Genomic DNA, 15,204 nt, shown 5'->3' with positions numbered 1-15,204 from the left:
TTCATATATTTCCAAACTCCAAGAGATACATATCTATGATTATCCTAAACAAACAAATATTTCCCATTACCGCTTACTAGTACGTACAGGAAATTCATCATCCGACGCGTTACTTGAATTTGTACGATGGAAGAAAAGCGCTGCACGTATTCGAAGTTCTTCAATTACTTGCGCGTGAAGAATTCCGCGTTTTTTATGCTGTTGGTATCGTGTATGTGACGCATAAGATGGGGAAACATACACAAGGAAATCATCTAGGCGTCATCGATACATGCACCAGTTAAGCACCTCGTAGCTAACGCTCGTATACGCAATGACATTCCGTGCGTGGAATTGATCACTACACGCAAGATCCCCATTGGGGCCTGATCTGGATGGAGTCGCAAGGCTTTCAAATCACCACGAAGCTTACTACTAAGCCATCGTTGTTTCTTCCGGCCTTTTGTTTGTTTCCCATCAACTGCGATGTTCCAACTAATATTGGCAAGTAAATTGCCATCCATTCAAACTCCACGATGGGCGCAAACCCATATCGATCGTAGATATCCTCTTTTCGGATGTGATCATGTCGTGTTACGACACTCGTCCAACGCAACATCTCTCCCTCCGTTACCGCGAGGTGTCGTTCATTATTTTTTAACACTCAGAACCACCGACACGGCGGTAAACTTTCGATTTGAAACGTTCGTTGATACGTCGGTCACAAAAAATGACATTTTATCCAGGTTGTGCTAATTCGTGAAAAAATTTCATAATAACATTCACCATTAACCGATAGTATTGATCGGAGATGTTTAAATCGCTCAGTTCTAGACAGGTCACCAGTGCCTGTTTCATGAGGATCGGAAGTCATAAATTCTGTTTTATTCAGATTCAATTTGAGACTGTGTTGCATGAGGGGGTCATGCCATTTTTTAAGAAGTTGCTCGAGATCTTTGTATTGGGATGCTCGAAAAACATCATCTCCATAAAGCAATGTATAGGGCGCTGGACAGTGGATGTCTCGCGTGACAATGCCCATAACAAGCACAAAGTGGAGTGGTGAGAAGACGCTTCCTTGAGGAACACCGACAGAGACACGAAGCGAATGAGTTTTGATATGCCTGTCACACTACATATTTTACTTTTCGGTTCGTGAGAAATTTAATCTAGTGCAAGAGTTCTTCTGGTACTAGGTGTTGCACAGAACATACCAGATGAGTTCGTGTGGCACAGTTCCATATTGGAACTGTGGTACTTTCTTGTCAGTCAGATGGTGCCCGAACTTCCTCAATAACCCGATTGAAAAATTCACTGAGCCACTGTTTTGCGTTCTAGCTCTTCGCTCTCCAGAGCTCAGATGCGTTGTCGTCAGGTCCTGTTGCTTTTCTCGATTTCATTCCTTTTGTTGCCTCCGCGACTTCAGTTGCGCTTACAGGTAGAATTGCTCCAAATGTCAGCAATACTTGTAGAAATGGAGAATGAACAAATTCTTCAGTTGAAATCTACTCGAAGTATTCTCGCCATCTGTCCGCCGCGGCTCGACGATCGGTAAGCAAAGTGTTCGCTTTTGTGTCGACTTTTGGCAAGTACAGATCTCTCTTGCTATCCCGAGTATTCAGTTTATCGAAAAGGTCTTCATAATAGACCGCCCGGGTGACAGCGATCGCTTTCTTTGCTTCCCGCTGGGATTCTTATAAATTTACCAATAGACGAGCGTTTTATTGTCGAGAGTTTTGTGGTAGAGACATTTCTTCTCACAAGTCTTCATTTGAACATCGTCGATCGATTCTTCCACATTCGTGAAGTGACAACACTTCGTCTTTCTTCTCACGAAATCGCCACCATTTAATGCGCGGCGGGCCAGCGCGTTCTTCACGCTGTTTTATCGATGGTTTGATTCACAAGACGGCAACGTCCGATGTTGAGATGCGATGGTTTCATAGGGAACGGCTTTGTAATTATTGGTAAAATGTCGGCGACTTATGAATCAGTCGATTTGGGTTTTACTATTCCCACTATAAAATGTAGAAAGATGGGACATTCATTTGATGAACCATGTATGCATAAATACAAGCTCATGGTTGAGCACCAAATGGACTATACGATCGTCACATTCATTGCGCGCTCCAAACCCCTTTCGCCATGGCACCGGTTACCGTCTACCTTTTTACCCAAATGATCATTAAGGTGGCCTGCAATGATGATATAGTCATCAGCAGGCACATTGCAGGCCTTTGCATCGAGAAGTTGCCAAAAAGCATCTTTCTCGGCATCAGTCTGTGGTGCATACTTGGCGAAAAAGTGAGTAGTGCGATCATCTAATATAATGGTGAGCTTGATCAGCCGGTGAACAAATCGTTCGACTTCTTTAATGGCATCAGCTTTTGGCCCCATACCATCGGGTTTTCTTGTAGAGCGCAGATATCAATACGCTTTTTCCGATGGGTTCTTGCGAATTCCTCGGTTTTTCAAGTCAGGATGCTAATTTTTAGCTTACAGACACGCATTTGTTTTGCTCACACTAACTTACGTCCTGACGCCGTCCATGCGTCAAAAACTCTTGCCCATTTCACGACATGACTGGGACCCGTCCTGCCGCGTCAACAAAACAATTTCGAGTCAAGGTGAAACCTAGAATCGTTGAGAAAGTTCGTTGACTCGTCGCTCAGGTACTCAATAATATTGTTCAGTTGTTGTCTTTCTAAACGATGCCTAGACATTCGACAAAGTTTGTTGGAATAGTGGCCATCATGAAGATCATGATTGATCATAGAATTAAATAACGTTTCTCTGAAATAGTCATAATTCTCTAGAGTCCTTTTTGACAAGTAAAACGTCCGTTGCTAATTACAAAATATACACCAAATGCAATGTTGTCATGAGGTCAGTCGTGCCCCAAGAGAGTTTATTGAATGCCTTTTATATTCGACAAAATTAAACACAAATAAACAGTTAGCTGCCTCTACGTTGCTGACGATAATGCAATACTAACTAGTTATATAATGTCGGTTTCTTTAGTAGAAAGCAGTTTAGTTTAAATAGGCATGGAAACCTGGAAACGAGAGGAGTATGAAGGAATATGCTATGACTGCAAAATCTTTCTTTTCTGCAGCGATCTTATGGATAAATTTACTTTGTAGATTCATCCAGAATTAGATATAAACATTAACAAAAACCTAGGTTTAATTAAAGTTTTGTAACTATAAATAACAATTAAAACCGTTTCCGTTTACTTTTTTTTTGCAAATATGCATATTTCGGCGCCTTCCTCAGTGCTTGGGGATGAATGAAGAAAGAAATCCAGAATCGTTTTATTTATGCTCTCCCAGGTATCGCGGGGGTAATTAAACTTTCATTCAACTCTGTGTTATTTCGATTCAGTCTGAAATCGGCGATTATTCCATTCTTGAACAAGTTGCTCGAGATCAGCTTTACTATGAGACGCTAGGAAAACATCTGCATAAAGCAGTGTATAGGGGGCGCTGGACATTGGATAACCCGCATGACAGTGTCCATAATAGTAACAACAGGAGTGGTGAGAGGACGCTTGAACGCTGATGAACATCTACGAAGACACGAAGCGGTTTCGATATACCCGCCACACTTCGAACTTTACTTTTCGGATCATAGTAGCACCAGTTCTTCTGGTACAAGGTGTTGCCGCAGACCCGGTTAAAGAAATCACTGAGCATCAGTGTTGGATCCCCCTCTTCGTTTTCCAGAGCTCAGATTCGATATCGTCCCATATTTCACTCTTTAGATTGCTTCCTCAACTTCAGTCGCGTTGACAGGTGGAATCGGTCCAAATGTCGGCAATGATTGTGGAAGTGGACAATGAGCAAATTCTTTCATTAGAAAATCTCGTAAAATGTTTGCCATCGATTCGTCGCGGCTCCTTGATCGGTAAGCAAAATAGCGTTCTTGTCATTGAAGCAACAGAAGTATTCAATATCTTGTGTGTGTTGCTGCCGGCTTCAACAATTCGATACAAATCTTTTTTGCCATCCTGAGTGTCCGGTTTACCGTAAAGATCCTTGTAATGAACTGCTCCAGTAAGAGCAATCCCTTTCTTTGCTTCCCGGATAACATTCTTGTAAAATCGCTAATTGGCCAGCATTTTATCGTTGAGAAATTTATGGAAGAGGCGTTTTTTTTCGCGGAATTTCATTTTGACATCGTCATTCCAAAGCCAAATGTCTCTGTTGATGAACCGCTTATCAGGCTTGGTGATCTCGAAGGTTGCATAGACCGCGTGGATCGTTGGTTCCACGATTTATTTCCGGGCCAATGAAGTTCCTCACGCTATTTTATCAGTAGCTTGAGAGAAGACTGGAATTAGCGGTCGATATTGAGGTGCAATAGTTTTATAGAGAATGGATTTGCAACCAGTCACGGTTATAACCCACCTTCATCTGATGAGAATATTATTGATTTGCGGTTTACTGTTCTCACTATAAAATGTAGGAAGATGAGACAATCGTTTAACAAACTCTATGTTGGAAAGTATGAGGTCGTGAGTATCCACAAAATCTGGTATCCGCTAATTGCGTGCTCGAAACGTTTTCCCCTGTGGCATGTGTTGCCGTCTGTATTTTCACCCACACGACCATTAAGATCGTCCGCAATGTCGATATAGTCATCAGCAGGCCAGTAGCTCATTGTGTCGAGAATTTGCCAAAATTATCTCGGAAACAGGTCGACCTATGCGGCGAAAAAGTGAATCGAACGATAAGCTGATAAATGCCAACAGTGAGTGTGTAGGCTATCAAAATAAAGAAGTTTATAGCCGTTTTTATCGCATTCGCGTTCTTTGTTGCAGCATTTGCCAAATACCGATGTGCCTTTTACGAAGGGCTGTTGCGAGATCATCCTATTTGCTTGATTCACTCAGAGGAAAATTGTGGAGTCAGAATGACAGAAGTTGATCCTTTTTATTTGCTCCGCCCTGGGATAATTATTTTAAAAGAAAGGAATTTTTAGCGAAGACGCTCTAAAAATTGGACTTACAGATTTCTTCTCATGCAACTCATCTGAATTTTATAAAAAAGGGATTTTGTTTTCACCAGGCGGTCGGCAGTATGTTATAGACATCGAAGGAAAGCATGTATTAGAGTAAAAATAGAAATACTAAGTTTTTAAAATAAACAAGTCGGGAAACCGGAAGCTGGGCGCTTCAGGTATGAAAGGTTATATTTGCTTCTTCTGTGAGTATACGAGTATCTATCCATTTGTACGTAGTCCGTTATGTATATGCATTTAGCATGTCAGAATTAGTACTTCCGGTTGTAAGTTTACACGGTGAAGACAACTTTGAGCTACTGTAACTTTGTTACTAATAGTATGAATTTGATTGGGGATAATATGCTTCATATTATATTTTATACTATTACTAAGTTCTATAACTCTGGGATAAACCTAATGGGGGGTTTTATTCAATTTTGCCCAAAAATACGGTAATACACTATTATTAACTTAATTTGAACAAATATCGATATGGAGAGTATTTTGAGGCCTGGGCACCATATAGAGGCAGCCCCCTGATTTTTTCAGATTTTTCGGTTGGGTAGTTTCTGAGAATGGGTCCGTTAAAGAAATCATTAATTTCCACCACTCCCCGCTTTTCTAACAAATCTCAAAACTAAGACCGGCTTCGAAAAGTACTAATCGAGGCTTTTCATTTGATACCCCACATGACTACATTCGGTGAAAAAATTTTTACACCCCCCTTTTACATGTATGGGGATCCCCTAAATTCAACCTAGAAGGATATCACTCACTGGATGTATGGGGGTCCACAATTCCCACCTTCTCACCAAATTTCGTGTCAATCGCTATAGCAGTTTCTGAGAAAAGTGCTTGTGACAGACAGACATTGAACCGATTTTAATAAGGGTTTGTTTTGCAAACAAAAACTTTAAAAACGAAACACAAAAGTACAAAATGGAAAAGAATAATATCATATATTTAAAATTATGCTGTTACCAACAATTATTGATATTTCCACTTCAAGACAGGCTATCACTTAATGATGAAACTTTTTTTTTAAGTAAAAATACTTTTCATTTCCCATAGAAAGAAGAACAGTGGGAGACTCAACAGCCTGAAAATCTTGGTTTCGTTGGTAGTTATAATACTAATAGTTACAATACCCTTTACCTCCTCCACGGATTCTAGAGCCCCTGCAAGTAGTTGATGTGTTTGAGGGGATATAGTATATTTTTGCTCATGGTCCCCACTATTCATGTCTGGTTATGGCAGCATACAAGAAATAGTATCTATAATATAACAGGAATACAGTCCTGACGAACGCTATGGCAAGAATACAGTCCTGACGGACGCCGCTTTGAACTTTTTGTTAGATGGAAGACTACTTTGAATTCGATTTATAAGCGCTTCGTCTGAATAATTCGTCCATTGAATAGATATGAAATGTACTTCAAACATTCAAAGGGTAGTAAATTAGGTGTTTAACGAGGTCGCCCCCTGTATGCATTAATCAACGCAAGCATGTAGCGCATAAAAAGATAAGACTAGATTTTTCTCAATTGTCGTGAAATGGTACGAAAGCACCAAACCTACATATTACATAACATATCAAGAATCGTATAACCATTCGAAATGTATCTTCCAGTTGACTAATAAGGTTTCGCTTAATGCTAGATGTTTTAACGTTACATTTCAGCACATCCAGATCCATTTAATGGATGCATTGCGAACAGATCTCTCGTTACAAAATGAAGTGTGCACTTGGGCTGCTGTAAACGCTAATAATACTTTATGTTGGGCCATGCATGCATTCTGCGAACAGGGAGCAGCGATAATGTTACCGTGACATTCAATAATCATTGACTGTGTGTGGTAGATACATCTTTTCCTTGCCTAGCAACACAAGATGTCTAGTCTAGTTCATTTTCTACCTTTAGCGGATAGTCTTTCTTACTGACCTGAGCAGTAGAAATGGTAAAAGATGAAACTAAAAACTGTGACAGTTTGAAGCAACACATTGCAATTTACCAACACGCGCTGTATGCGGTAGGTAAGCACACTTGGATTGGGCTTCACAGACATCTTTCTTAATTAAATCGACTTCACACTTGGACTATTCTAAGGCTTTGTAAATTGATACAGACCCTGATAGAGACGGTTTCTGGCATTGACCAGTTCATATTAACTTCATTAATCAGTTGTATGAATACAAAGCGAAACTTTTATCTGTGTATGGTTTCCTGGATATAATGTTCCATGATTGAATAACGGCAGAGATTCACCCATTATCAGCTCAGAAAACCTTTACAAAGGAGCTTATCAGCAAAGCCAGAATGGTTCCTTACTTTAAACTGACATGAAGTATTTAGTAACCTTGCTATGGAGAAACGTTGATATTCTCTCCTGAATCATCAAACGAAATTGCAACAAATTAGCGCCGGGCATTAGTTACTCTATAGTTATATCTTATGACCCTTGCTACTATCCGCTTCACTTTGCCTGAATAGCATCATATTTCCGCGATTATTCCTAATTAGTTCTCTGCAAAGGATAAGATGAAAATTTCATAAAGTCTTCTAGGATAACAAGAGAATTCCCTCTACAATAATAATTAATCTAAATATGCGAATAATGATGAGACAAACTTTGACAACAGAATTCAACGTAAGTATGTGCGCAAGTGAGGAAATCGAGGCGTAGCCTGAACAATATTACCTTTCATAATGTTTTAGCAATCGAAGGAGGTGACATCACGACATGCTATAACTGAATAGCTGCGATAGGGCCATGTAATTGTTACTGTGCACGATACTTCGGATATGATGGTTCCCTTCCATCAGTTCCCTAGTTTGCCGTGCTCTCTACAACAACTTTGCTCCAAACTAGAAGCTACATTTTACTTTATTCCAGTGAATCCTCATTAGAGAGAAAAATCGCACACGTGGAAAGTTCAAAAGCAATTTTTTGTCAAAATTGAACCTCGTAAAGTATCGTTCAGGGATCCTTTCTATTTGCTGAGCTCCACACCAAGAGAAAAGGCAGTAACGGAATTGCTAGTATCCTTATATCAAACGCACACACGCCCAAGGCATAACACTCCGAAAATCATGCTTTTGTCATTATAAATTTTAATAAATTGTGATTGTTCGACATATTCTCATTTAAGATACGAAAATAATGGACATATCTTTGATATGCCTTTCATAGCTGCACTTGACATATTTTGTTATTAATTACCTTCGGGTGTGCCATTGCCCCATCCAAAATGAATTTTCCTGGAGACTCAGAATGCGTAGGAAGCTTGAAGGAAATTCGTGTGAATTTGAAATTGTATTGTGCGAGCTGAAGGAACAGCGTCTACAACATATGTCGCTACAAGAAGAACTCAAATTGACTGATATGAGTTAATGAATTCAAGTATTTTCATAAATTAGTCATTTAGGGGGGTTAGATTGCCTTCAGATATTATTCATTATTATAGGGTAAAGGGTAAACTGTGTCACTTGATTAGAAGGGTCATATACACAACCTAATAAAAATCTTGATAAGGCTTTGATGTTAATCTCACAAACCAGCGAACTCTTCCATAGTAATTGGGACAAATTCAGAATATTGTATTTTTTTTTAGTAAGTAACACAAAGGTAATAAATAAGACATGTTTGACATACAGAAAATTTTTTTGCAGGTACATATGATTGTTTAAGATATCTCCCCAAAATCACAGAACGAATTATAATACAGTAGAATTAGAATTAGAAAAGCTTGTAAATTAGAGCAAACGATTTATTTACATGTGCTGCTCTGAAATTGGATTAAGTCATTCTAATTTCGTAGCTTAGAAATTTGTTTTCTGTTTACAAAGTATTTCTTTATCTTTTATTTACTTCATGTTTATATGTGGTCATATTCGCGTTTTTTTTTTTTTTTTGGGTAAGATATGAGAATGTGTCATTAAATTGGACTCCCGTATCCATAAGCCCTCGGACTACCAACTTACACCTCCCATTCATTAGAGAACTAACTGTTTGACACAATACTTAGGATTAGCTTTCCCAATGAAGTCAGGCAATTTCGTTCATTAAAGAGGGGGAGAGGAGATAGGGAATTGCTAGTTCACAGAAACCCTTGCCATCCGGTCCCTTTGCTGGCTGTAGTCCATCTCCTTGGCGAGAATAAGAGCCCGAGCAATATGTGCAAAACGGCTCAATTTGCCAGTGCCCCATCTCTCTACCAATGTTATTCGGAGAAAATTTATTTGTATCTATAAAAAAGTACTGGCGAATTCTATCCCACCTTCTACAAAAAAAAAAGTGTAATCGGCGTCGTTCGACTCCATTGCGGAACACACAGTCAGGCAGTTGTGTTTTCTAAATCTTGTGCAGGTAACATTGAAAAACACCATGAGTAAGGGAAAAATCCCACCATACTTTTAGATCTGCCAGGGACCACTGCGCTGGGTAGTCCATCTGCCAATTGATTCCTTTTCCCATAGCTTAAGTGAGTTACCATTCACTTAATGTCCTTTACGAGCAAGAGAGTTCTTTCCCTTGGACGTTTGGATGGTCTTGCGTTCCTTAGCAAAGAGGACGACAGGGATCACTCCTGCGATAACTATTACAGCTGGTTCTGAGATTACGCGCAGCTCCCCACCTCTGTACCTGCGCGAGGGGCTTATGATATACTTCTTCGCCAGGAGCATCAAGCCAAATGTCAGCGGCAGAGAGCAAAACAGATTGCGATACACTTATGATAAAATGTTTTATGCTAGAAGTGGGACCCGTAACGTTTGCCATGAGCTGACTTAAGGCTGATACTCTAGCTGCGGCTTTGATTTGCTCGAAAAAACTCGTTGGTTTTGATTCTATAATCAACTTGGCGATTGACACAGTTTACAGGATCGTTCGGTTTTTTCGTTCGCAAGGCGAAAATTTCAGAAGCCCGGCCCTGTGACGATGTAATCTTCCTCTGGCCCTCCAACGTCTCCTAGAACCCGGAAGCGGTCTCTCAGGTAATTCCTTAATATCTGCAATAGGTAGCCAAGTACTTGGTGTTAATTTTATAGTGTACCTAGCATATCTTAACAGTGAATGCCTAAGCGCGATGAACAGTATCCACTGACCTCTAGCATCAATTGTGGTTCTCTCTGCTCTAAAATCGAATTGACTTGGGGATAAGTTCTCTGCACTACGTATCGTTTCGACGAGTCTACTCCTCATGATCTTTTCGAATATTTTCACGAGCCTCGTCACTTTCCACTGGCAAGTAAAAGTGCTCGTCTTCAGGCAAACATTGAATGCGCCGGGCGGCAACCTGACTAAAACTCATTGGACAACTGGTCTTCGAAATAACGGTATATGAGGAATAAAAACTTTTTATTCGGCAAACAAAACAAATTTAGTCCTTTTCTTTTTGGTTTTTTTTTTCGCTCCACTATAAAAATAAACCGAAAAAACGATATACATAACAGAAGAAATAGGTGAAACATCAGTTTATATACCTCTACCAGGAAACCGTCAGGTTTTGGTGAGAATCCTCCTTATTTTTCATAGAGAGGACTACCTCCTCCTTATTTTTCATAAAGAGGACTGCCTTTTCCAGTTCTTCCATAGTGAAACGTAGGTAATCCTTAGTGCTTTCCACACTTTTGATAGGGAATAGCGTCCGCACAACTCAAGGTGTTCAGCGTTAAAGGAAGCGGGTTCCCGCATAGCTTTGATTTTTCGAGTTTATAATTGAGTCCCAACGAATCCCCATCCACCTCGCCAGCAGCAAGCTTTGTTTTTTGTTGACTATGCTGATCTGTATCTTGAAGGCTGTGTTAAACGGCGGATGTTATGACACCAACCAATACGTTTAACGCTTAACACAGTTGCTCTCTGCGAGTGGAAGCTCCGGGGGTTGTCGTCACCTGGTTCATAACTAACATACAAACTCTAGATGGAAACGATTTCTTTCAAAACTTTGAAGCTTTAGTTTATATTCAAGTACCAAATGCAATTATAATAACATTATTACTTACTACTGTAATGCTGCTGCGGGAGGCACCTTGTTTTTATTCCATAAATCCAACCTTATTTGAATCACTAACTGCAAAAAAAGATAGCTCGTACAAATTGATCAAGAAGTAGAGAAAAACTTTCTACTGGGAACCCGAGTTCGAATAAGTGACTAAAGAAACTGGAGAAAGCGGGCAGATTTCCCTTTATACTATTGAATGATACGGCTTGCATAGTTTTGGAAAATATAATAATAATATAATCGTGTAGTCTGAATTCAAAGTTTTTAAAAATAGAACAGTACATACTAGTTTACACTACGTCTACAAGGAGGGGTCAATAAATTCGTGGAATAGACATATTAAGGATTTATACCAGTTCGTGTGCAAATCAACCCACCACCATATAGAAAATCGAGTTTTGCGCTATAATCAAGTACCTTGCTAAGGCAGGAACAATTCCTGAAACCATTCTAGAAGAGAAGAAGAGATGTTATTTGCCAGAAAAGCGAAAACAAAAAAGACATTTTGGACCACATTGTTACTGGAGATTAACTTTGGGTTCATCACTATGAGCATGGGTATAAACAAAATATCAATGATAAAAAGTCTGCTGGACTTTTCGAAAAATTGAAAGATACGGTGAGGGACGAAACTTATGGAGAGCGGACCAAAGTTGTACTGCCAACGCCTAAACCTGTTTGTCTCGAGCAAGGATCGCTGCTATCTACCCAATGCTCTGATTGGTGCCCTTTCTTCAGGTGCTCTTACTTCCTTCTCATTCGTTTCCGATCACTTTGTTCTATTTTTTCAACGCGTTGACTGCGGGTGGGGATGTGTAAACCTTCTTTTCGACGGCTTCATTTTAAGTTGGTGTAAATGCATTATCAAATATTTATTACATGATTACGTTTTTTTAGTAAAGAAAAGTCAAATGAACTCCGTTCCACGTAAGGGCAAAAACACAGATGTCTACTGTGAAACAATCTTTCTTTATCCACAAAATGCGTAGGAATGCGCCGTAGCATACACCCAGCGAAAGAATTATATGTGCAAAAATATATTTGGTATGATTTCTTTTTATAATAATTGTTATTATTCATTGAGTACGCAGATAACTTCGTGTATGTGTGTAGTTTCTTAACACAATCGGTTTTTTTTCATTTTCGCTCTGTTGCGGTACCGTTATTTAACAAAAACCTGCGGCGGCGTCTGTCTGTTGAAGGAAATATTTATATGTGCATTTCAATAGCGATAGTGTTTTGAAGCGCGCAGTGTGAAAGTAATTACGTTTTGTGAGTATTTTAATCAGTAAGGAAATTCAAGAAGAAGGTAAATTTATATTTATAGATTAAAATAGTTATTTTTCGAACAGAAAAATTTTTTTTAAAGCACTATGCCACGTGGAACCACTCTGACGGAAAATGAGCGTGGGATCGTAATTGGTCTTCATGAATGTGGTATGAAAATTGCGGAAATTGCTGCAAGAGTTAATCGCCATCGGAATACGATTAGAAACTTTCTGGACGACTCTGAAAATTATGCCAAAATAAAGCGAAGTGGAAGAAAACCCATGGTTTGTGATAGGACCAAACGGGAAATCGGTCGCCTAGCTGTGTTCAAAAACATGAGTGCTGGACAAATTAAAGCAGAACTGGATCTGGAAGTGACTAGGCGTCGTATTCAACAAATTTTACATGAAAACAGTAACATTCGATATGAAAACCGCAGTGCCAAACCCAGACTCTTCCCTCACCATAAGAAGGCACGTCTCCAGTTCGCTGAAAAATATAAATTTTGGCGAGAAGAGTGGGGAAATGTCATCTTCAGCGATGAGAAAAAGTTTAATCTGGATGGACCAGATGGTTCCCAAAAGTATTGGCGAGATTCCAGACAACCACGACAGACGCGCTACTCTCGCAATTTCAGCGGCGGATCTCTGATGGTATGGGCAGGTTTCGGGTACCATGGAAAGACACCAATTTGCTTTATTTCGCATAAAGTCAACGCGCAGATGTACGTGGAACTCCTTAACGATGTATTGTTAGACTTTGCTGAAGATATTTATGGTGAGTCCTGGACTTTTCAGCAGGACAACGCTTCAATACATTCTGCTAAGTTTACAAAGCAATTCTTTGCTTCCAAAAATGTCCCTTTATTGGAGTGGCCTGCTGTCAGTCCAGACTTAAATCCAGTGGAGAATTTGTGGAGTATTCTTTCTCAGCAAGTCTATAAAAATGGCCGCCAATTTGACACCCTCAAGGACCTCAAAGAAGCTATCAAGGAAGAATGGGCCAAAATCGACGATTCTACGCTCCATTCCTTAATTAATTCTATGCCATTTAGATTAAGTCAAGTGGTTTATAATAATGGAGACCATACTAAATACTAAAATATCAATTCTTGTTTTTATAGCTTATCTTTCTTATTTTTTTTATAATCTAATTTACTTTTGCACATATAAATATTTCCTTCGGAGCTTAATTTTTTCACTTTATATTGACTAAAAGAGCCAACAGAATAAAAAGGGCAATCTATTTTTTGTATTCTTATATTAAACCTGTTTCAATAAAAATATAAACAAAATCAAATAAAACCACTTTTGTTATCAATTTCAAAATAATTGTTTGCACATATAATTATTTCGCTGGGTGTATACTGCCAGCGTCTGAGAGAGACTTTCAACGCCGCTCAGATATAACATGTTAATGGCATCATTAGATTTCCTGATTTCGCAACACCGTCGCTCTAATTGTGATTGCGGTTTCAGTAATTTTTCTCTATCCGGTTATGAATCGCTGAAAGATACTAGAAATGATTCCCAATTCAAATTTTGAGTTTTTGTTATTCCTTAATGGCTACAATCTCCGCCTGCTGTTCTTTGACGACGGCGTGCTTCAATCATGATATGCTGTTCCAAAAGAGTTTCAACATCGCGCTTCAGTACATCCTCATGCTTCTGCATCTTCGCTACTTTTAGATATACATTGTTTACACTAAATTATCCAGCCTCTAACCGACCGTTGCCGTCCAGTCCAGTAGAACTGGTGCTCGGTTTGACAATGCTCGCGTACTCATCGCCTGCATTTTTGTGATGCTCCAAAATGATGTCTTTTATTTTCGTCCTTGGTATTACTTTCAGCTTTCGTGCAACTTCGCCATTTTTACCGCAAAAAGGCTTCCGGCCATTTGATGGAGCATTCCAAAAAGATACGCGAATACTTTGCTAGAAAACTACTTTGCCACTTTTACACGGGACATCTTACTGACCTTGCAGTCATCTGTTAAAAAGTATTTTGGTGTGCATAAGCCACATGGCGTGGATTTCCTTTAATAACTGTTCTTGTCGGAAATTGGAGATATGATGTTGTTAGTTCACAGACGCATTTATTTCATAATACGCATCATTCAGCCGCACCATCTCGCAATCCTCAGAAGACAAACTGGACGACATACAAGCTATTATTATACTAAGCGCTCGAGTCACGATGCCTGTGGGGCATATCAAATCTACTACCGGAATTGAAAAAACAACTCACAGGTTTACAACTAGTTTCTACTCACTACAGGGTAAAATATCATGATGGACTGCGATTAACAAAACAAAGAAGAACGGCAAGACTCCTCTCAAAGGGGTTTTCAAGTCTGATTCATCTGTAAATTGGAAGCGGTAGAAAGAGGCGCAGAAAGCGTTGAAGAAGAGGATAGAGTCGACTAAGCAATGATCATGGAGACGCTTTTGCATAGAAACTAATTCGCTTAAAGTTGAAACCGATCTTTGTCAAAGACTGTAGCGACAGCTGAATAACCTAATTTTACATAGGGGGAGGTACATAGAAAACGTTGAGGAAACGGCAATCCATCTGTTTGAAGTGTACTTCCCAGACTGTATCCAAAATCATAGCTAAGAGAAACCCATCGTCGCGGACGCAAAAACCTTCGGACTGATTACTCTAACTTTTTCTCTACTAAAAGGAATGAAAATGCTAGACCGGCTCGTAAACAGTATACATATATATTCTCAGGTAGCTGCTTCAGTGTAGGCAGCATGCCTAGCAGAAAGGTGTGGCGGCATATCGAAGGCATGAACTACGACTACATTGCCGTGGTGAATTCACCTCAGCCGGCGCACTGTACTGCCGCCGCCACGGCTGGCGGCCTAGCACAACGCCGGCGCGCGAACTTCCTTCCTTCTCGGTTGACCCGCCCTTTACACAAATATTTTCGAACGATCTAGTCT

At 39.7% G+C, this 15,204-nt stretch overlaps 1 protein-coding gene across 2 annotated transcripts in view; it reads left to right on the top strand.

The window, feature by feature from the left end:
- LOC119658283 (protein lozenge) overlaps positions 1-15,204 on the top strand; it is a 126,240-nt gene that overhangs the window by 104,715 nt on the left and 6,321 nt on the right. The window lies entirely within an intron of this gene.

Source organism: Hermetia illucens, chromosome 5 (assembly GCF_905115235.1).
Source record: "Hermetia illucens chromosome 5, iHerIll2.2.curated.20191125, whole genome shotgun sequence".
Lineage (NCBI taxonomy): Eukaryota > Metazoa > Arthropoda > Insecta > Diptera > Stratiomyidae > Hermetia > Hermetia illucens.
Note: the sequence above shows the minus strand (reverse complement) of the source record. Positions and strands in the feature narration are given on the sequence as shown.